General features: G+C 41.3%; 1 pseudogene; it reads left to right on the top strand.

Annotated features, from left to right (window-relative positions):
• On the top strand, positions 1-5,418 carry LOC102867521 (annotated as a pseudogene).
• The last annotated feature ends 1,968 nt before the right edge of the window (positions 5,419-7,386 follow it).

The following is a 7,386-nucleotide window of genomic DNA, read 5'->3' as shown; positions in this document are numbered from 1 at the left end:
ATGGGGTTTGGGGCAAAATTAAGAAAAGAAGAGATAAATAATAAATACTGCATTGGAACAGATAAGGGAAAACTGTTTAAAAGGAATATATGGTTAGGAATTACTGTGCAAAACGAATGAATTTTTTTAAACAAACATTTGAGGACTACCTTTAACATATGGATTGACATAATGACCATAACATTAAGCTTGAGTATATCAGAAATAATGAGGATGGCACATGAAAATGTAAGGTTCAAATCTGCTGTTCTTAGGGTCACTATGAGTCATAGTTAACTTGATGTCACATAATAACAGATGGCATCAAACTAACAACAAAAGCTCAGAGACTGGGCAAGACTTGAGAAGGTAGTGGATTTCTCTTAATAGAGAGGAATAAATAAGAAAGGGTGCGTGATAGTGATTATGAAAGTCCAATAATGTAATCACTGTTACTAAATGATTTGTAGAGAAACTGTTGAAGCTATATAACTATCTACTACTTCCAATGCCTTCTGTCCCTGAGAACATAGAAGGATAACCTTAAGATCTCCTGTAGATTTGAAAGTCAGAGTTGGTTCCTCGGCTTTCTTTATTTGTGGAAGATGAATCCAAGATTTTTTTCCCCTTCAAATTTTGTGAAATATGGTTGATGTAAAGCAGTTAGTAAGATCTAGTCCACTGTAGTTCAAGAGGATTGTTAAGGCAATAACATTTTCCAAAAAAATTCTGTTATCTGGAAAAATTTAGAGTGGGAGTGAAGATTCAGGTATAGCTTCTTTGAAACTTTTCTTGGTCTGAAGAATAAATTTCAGAATAGACAAAAAATATTTTAAAAGACGGATAATATTTTTAAATCCAGACTAAATTAGGTTAGTCATAAGACATTTATGACAATTCCATTGGTTTGTCATTAATTATTTCAACCCAGCCAAGTTTTAAGGGTTCCACATGACTTGTAATTTAGTATTAAAAGGATTAAAGGAAATATCTTAGTCCAAAGAAGTTTTAAGGATTTGCACAATTTAGTGAGTTGAGTTTAAATGGTTCCTTTAGTTCTTTCCATTAGTCCTGAAGACTGAGGGAGATTAGGGAAGTACAACCTTTGAAAACCAGAAGCAAAACCTTTGCCATTTTCTTTTATCATTTGACCAATGAGATGGGTCACTTGATTGTTGTAAAAAAAATTTTATTATGTCCCAAATGGAAATAATATTTTCTAAAAGTCTCTTTAGGTTTAGAAAATTAAAACAACAACAACAACAAAACCCACAAAAAAACCACCCCACCTTGCTTGGCATTTCTCAATCTGAAATAATTGAAGAAAAATTTCAAATCTCCCTGCCCTGCCCCACAGGTAAACAAAAAGGACACAAGGCTGCATGGAAATCTTTCACAGGATGCATAGAGGGAATCAGAAAGGAATCTTCCCAGGCAGAGAAACAGGCCAGCACAAACGGTCCTGGAAATCCCCACCCTGCCCCTCAGGTAAACAAGAAGGACCAACGGCTATGTATAAATTGTTGGGGCCTGAGGGCCAAGAAAAAAAAATCCAGCCTATACTACAGGACAATCACCTTCACTTGGGGAACATTACCATTAAATTTAAGAGACACTGGTCACAGCATAAAAAATTGTCAGCAGCTGACGTGTTTGAAATCACAGAAGTCAAGAAAGCTTCAGATATATGCTATCAGATCAAGGGCTGGATAATGGGAGATAGATGTTAATGGGAGTGGGTAAAAGTGGATGAGTATCCTAGTGGATGGTGGAGCTGGGAAATAAGTGGTTCAAGACGTTTGGGCCAAGGGCGGGGACAATACTGAAACTAATGGTTAACTCCATAGCAAGGGATATATCTTTCACTTTTTTCTGTAAAATGTTGTCTGTCAGATACTTCTCTAAATCTGAACATTCAGACTAAGACAGACTAGGAAGAAGGATTGGCTATCCAATTCTGAAATAGCAGGCCTCTGAAAACCCTATGTACAACAGAAAACCCTATGAGCAGCAAAATATTGAATGATGGACGAAGCATCAAAAGATGGTGAAAAGAACACATAGAATCACTGTATTATAAAATAATTGGTCAAGACTTAACCATCTCAGGAAGTAGCATATGACCAAGAACAATGGCACTGAGAGAAGAAGTACAGACCACACTGAAAGTATTTTAAAAATAAGCTTCAAGGAATTAATGCAATATCAATAGAGGTGTTATAACAAATAGATGCAGCCCTAGATGTGCTCAGTCATCTATGCTAAGAAATTTAAGAAACAACTCCTTGTCTCTTAAATTTAACCTGACCATATCTATTCATTCTGTATGCTGAGCAAATTATCTGAGATTCTGCACTCTATAAGGAGGACTGTGGCATCAGAATTGGAGGGAGACTCATCAATAAACTGTGTTATGCAAATGACACAACCTTGCTTGTTGAAAGTGAGGAGGACTTGAAGCCTTTGTTGCAGAAGATCAAAGAATGCAGCCTTCGGTATGCATTGTGTCTCAGTATCACAGCAAAGATTCTTACCACTGGACCAATAGGCAGCAACATGATGAATGAAGAGGAGATTGAAACTGTTAATAGCTTCATCTTGCATAGATCCCAATTAACACTTTTGTTACCAGCATTCAGAAAATAAGGAGATGCATTTCACTGGAAAAAACTGCAGTTAGGGACCTTTCCAAATTATTGAGGAGTAGTGATGTCAGTTTGAAGACTAAGATGTGTCTGTTTCAGGCCATTGTCTTTATGATTACTTTCTGATACTTTCAGCATCTGATAACTGGACAGTGAATAAGGATGACAGGAAAAGAATTGATGCATTTGAGCTGTGATGTTGGAGAAGAGCACTGAACATCTCATGGACTGCCAAGAGAACAAACAGCTATGTCTTGGAGAGGATGCAGCCTAAGTGCTCTTTAGAGGCAAGAAAGATGAGACTTCACCTCATATACTTTGGACATGTTGCTAGGTTGGGCTATTCCTTGGAGAAGGACATGATGCTGGGAAGGGTGGAGGGTGGAGGAAGGAGAGAAGACCCTCAGCTAGGTGGATTGACATGGTGACTGGTGCAATGGGCTGTTGTATATCAGGAACTGTGAGGATGGTGCAGGACAGAAAAGAGTTCAGATCTTTTATTCATAGGGTCATGAGTTGTACTCAACTCGATGGCACCTAACAACAACAACAGCAGCAAAAACCTGACCAAATGAAAGGAAATGATTAATAATTGTGCTCATTTTTAAAAGAAATTGAAGGGGAGCTCTGGTGGCCTAGTGGCAAGAAGCTACAACTACAATCCCAGAGGTGCGTGGTTTGAATCCACCAGATGCTCTGCCGGGGAAGGAGGGGCAATCTCCTCCTGTACCAGTCAGATCTGATTTGACGGTACACGCACACAAAAAACTAAAAAAAAAAGAGAAATTGAAGGGAGCACTGTTGGCCTAGGCAAGAAGCTGTGTTGCAATCCTGAAGGCTCATGGTTCCACTGGAGAAGGAGGGGCAATCTTCTATGCCAGTCAGATCTGGTTTGATGGTACAAAACAACAACAACAAAATGATTTGATGCAAAACAATGTGGAGGAGGCGAGGTTTGGGCCAGTTGTGCCATTGCGAGGCTGCAGCTAAGATCACTACAGTGGGCCCAGGGAGCTCTGGTAACCTAGTGTAAGAAGCTATGTTGCAATCCCACAGGCACACGGTTTGAATCCACATGCTTTGCAGGATAAAGATGGACAGTCTCCTCCCATGTGATTTACTGCCTCTGAAAACCACAGGGTAGGGTCAGCTATGGGATTGAAACCTGATTTTGTTAACTGGAAAAGCCAGTGACATGACCAGTAATCTTTTGAAGTGGTGTCTCTTTGGATCCAGTGCAAGTCAAATCATTGATCAAATAAAATGTAATTGAAAAGTGACCCTCTCTTCAGAGATGTCGAATACAAATCTAATTCTGGATTTCCCTCTTCTCTTTCAAAATCTGGTTCAAGATCTTGTTCTTGTTCATTTTCAAAGTCATAATCCCAAAGTCGATCTGTATCTCATTCAAGGAAGTGCAGACTGAGTTCTAGGTCTCATTCCAGATCATATTCTCCAGCACATCACAAAGAAAGAAGTCACCCAAAAGAATATCAGAATTGTGATTTCAGCAGTCACAACAGAGGCTATGTTATTGTTGATTGCTGTTGAGTTGAGCACCACTTATAGTGATCCTATGAACAAAAGGTCTGAAGCCTTTCTATAACTATCATCATTTATAAAAACTCATAGAATTTCCAGAGGCATGTTGTTTAGGGAGTGGATGCCACTCATGCTTACAAACCTGTTTTAAACTGGGAGTTCCACCAAACACTGTCCACCAAGGATAACCATTATAGCATTTGAGACCCCAATGACACTAGGTTCAGCATCACAGCAACCCCAGGTTACCTCAGTACAGCATATTGACAGAAGACTTCTGTACCACTTAGAAGAATGTTCCTCCAAAATATAATAACAACAGACTTTTAAATACAAAGGTCCTCCCTGAGGTCTTGCTGACTCTACTCATGAGGCTTAAATAAAAAACAACCAATATAGTATGGTTTTGTTGTTATGTGCCATTGAGTCACCTGTGATGTATTGCAACCCTATAGAAGGCCCTATTATTTCAGCAGGAACAACAGAGGCTTTTTCCCATGGGGCCAGTATAATCAAGGAGTCTATGGAAACATGGTTCCATAATTGGCAGAATTACTGACAAGCCTATAGTCCTCAATGGGGTAATTCTCGATCCCAAGCCCCAAAGAGAAGATCTCCTTCACTAAGGTACAGGAGTCATTCTAGAAACTCCAATAAATATTCTTTTGACAGGTCAAGGCACTCCTCATCCTCTTGTTCTTCCTCCACCCACAGCCATGTTGAATCTTCCAAGTGCAAGTTCACAAAGGCGAAATAATCCTCTTTTAAGCATAGAAGATCATCTCAGACTGCTGGATATAACCAGGGTGATGAATCCAAAGAGCTGTCATTCTCTGGAGGCACCTCTCAAGATACAAAGTCATCTGAGAGCTTGAAGACATGATCAGATATATCACCACCTATGGCCCTGGTTCTACATCAAGGGCCTCTGCTGTTTCTGACCTGAGTCCCCAAGAACAAAGTCCTGTTCTCAAAATCCCTCTCCAGTCTGTGGTGATGAGGCAGTGATCACTCTGTCCTAGCCGTTTGCCAAAGCCTAGCTCTCCACTCTCCAAAATGTCCTGAATGGGCTCAATGTCATCAAGTGATGCTGAGTATCAGTCTGGCACACACCAAGGCCAGTTCAAATATGGCTCTGAGTCCTTGAGTCGATCAAAAAAGAGCCCTGAGTCTACCAGGCACTGGCTCCACATATGGCTCATCTCAGAAGAAAGAGATTGCTGCTTCTGGAGGAGCAGCCTATATTCAATGAGCAATTTTGAGCCAGAGGGAGAGGCAGAGGCTGAAGCAACTGCTCTGGTAACAATACTAACAGCAGCAACAGTGATTTTCAAAAGAGAAAATGAGAAGAGGAGTGGGACCCAGAGTACACCTGCAAAAGCAAGAAATATTACTTGTATGATGATCATGAAGGTGAAGGAAGCGACAAGTGGGTGAGCTGAGGCCGAGGTGCCTTTTCACAGGGTCAAGGCTGATCATGCTCTAGAAGTCCAGCCCCAGCCCCAAATGGGCCCATGACAAGCTCAGTGTAGAGGAAGAGGAAAATTGAAGGCGAGACTGGGGCAGATAACCAAGAAAAGGGGGACAATTTACAGCCCACAACTGAATAGGGGCCTCTCTGATGGGAACCTCTGCCCGGGGGAAAGAAGTGCTGGGAAGAATGGCTGGTAAAGACTCAATAAACACGAGCTTTAAAAAGATTCTGAAAATACCTACCCTACCCACTCACCAACCCACCACCAGCCTTGCAAAATCCCCCTATGGTCAAAAACATCCCTGGTGCTGCATCCACTGACAGAGGAGGCCAGCCATGAGCCTAGCCTTGAGAATGCAGCACATTGGGCTTTAGCTGTGTTTCTCATTTATTTGTTGGTGTTTGGGGTCAGGTCTGGGTTTGGGAGGGCAATGTTTGCATTTTGGTTTGTTCCCTGTTAGAAACCAGCAGTTCTTAATTTCATTTTATTTGAAGCTAAGAGAAAGAATTTGTGTTCTGCTTTTTTCCTCCTTACTTAAAAGCATCCCCCCCTTTTAAAGGCATATGTAGCAACATTTGATTAGCCATAGGAGAGCAGAGAGTTCTTGGGTTGGCCATTAACACCAACAGAATTATGGGACTGCACTGCTCAGACCTTGGTACTTTCCAGGGCCTTTCCCTGCTCCCTACCAACCAGCCCCACGAAAGAAGACAGGTATGCGTCAGCCATTAACAGTAACTGAGACTTAGGGGCTGCATTGTTGGTATCTTGCCACTTCTCTGGCCCTTTGTCTGCACAAGCAGGAATAGTTTGCTTCCAATTAAGTGCAGGAGAAGACAGGTAAGTAGGTGGGCCATTAGCTGAGACTTGTAGACAACATTACTGGGACCTTCCCTGAGCCTTTGTCTGCTCAGACAGGAGTAACTCATTCCTGACTAGTCCAGGGAAGGAGACGAGTGCGGAACAGCCATTAGCACCAACTGAGATTTGGGGGCTGCCCTGTTGGGACCTTGACATTTTCCTGGGCTTTTTCTTTGAGGAAAAGATCCTGAGCATCACTTCTAGGACTTTCACTATTTCTAGAGGAAACCACCCTCTCCCATCAAACTGCAGGACAAGACAGAGAAGCAGACCCATTACAGCTGGGCAAAGGGAGAAACACCAGCTCCCTACCCCTCCAAGGACAACAGAATGGAAAGTTTGCCACAGGAAATGAGAAACAGAGATACCCATAGACAATCAGCAAGTAGACTGCTGTGGGACAACTTAGTTCAGGTCAACATTTAAAGTTTGCCACTTAAAGACTCTTAAAGATAAGAAAATGAAAACAACTATGTAAACACACGAGAAACTGCCTCACATACCAAGAACTTCACAAAATGTCAAGGAAATAGCAGACAGGTTCAAACATTATGAAAACCAAAACAAGCCTTCTCATAAAAAAAAGAAATGCAACACCCATGTTTATCGCAGCTCTGTTCACAATAGCAAGGAGTTGGAAACAACCCAGGTGCCCATCAACAGACGAATGGATAGAGAAGCTGTGGTATATTCACACAATGGAATACTATGCTGCATTGAAAAACAAGGAACTCATGCAATATTGTTCAAAGTGGGTGAGCCCGGAGAACATTATGCTGAGTGAAATATCTCAGTCGCAAAAGGACAAATATTGCATGGTGCCACTGTTGTAAAATGGGACTGATATCACTGTTGGTTTATGACTGAGAAAAACTGGATAAATT

Source organism: Elephantulus edwardii, unplaced genomic scaffold, assembly GCF_000299155.1.
Source record: "Elephantulus edwardii isolate Elephantulus edwardi_28Jun2011 unplaced genomic scaffold, EleEdw1.0 scaffold00252, whole genome shotgun sequence".
NCBI lineage: Eukaryota > Metazoa > Chordata > Mammalia > Macroscelidea > Macroscelididae > Elephantulus > Elephantulus edwardii.
Note: the sequence above shows the minus strand (reverse complement) of the source record. Positions and strands in the feature narration are given on the sequence as shown.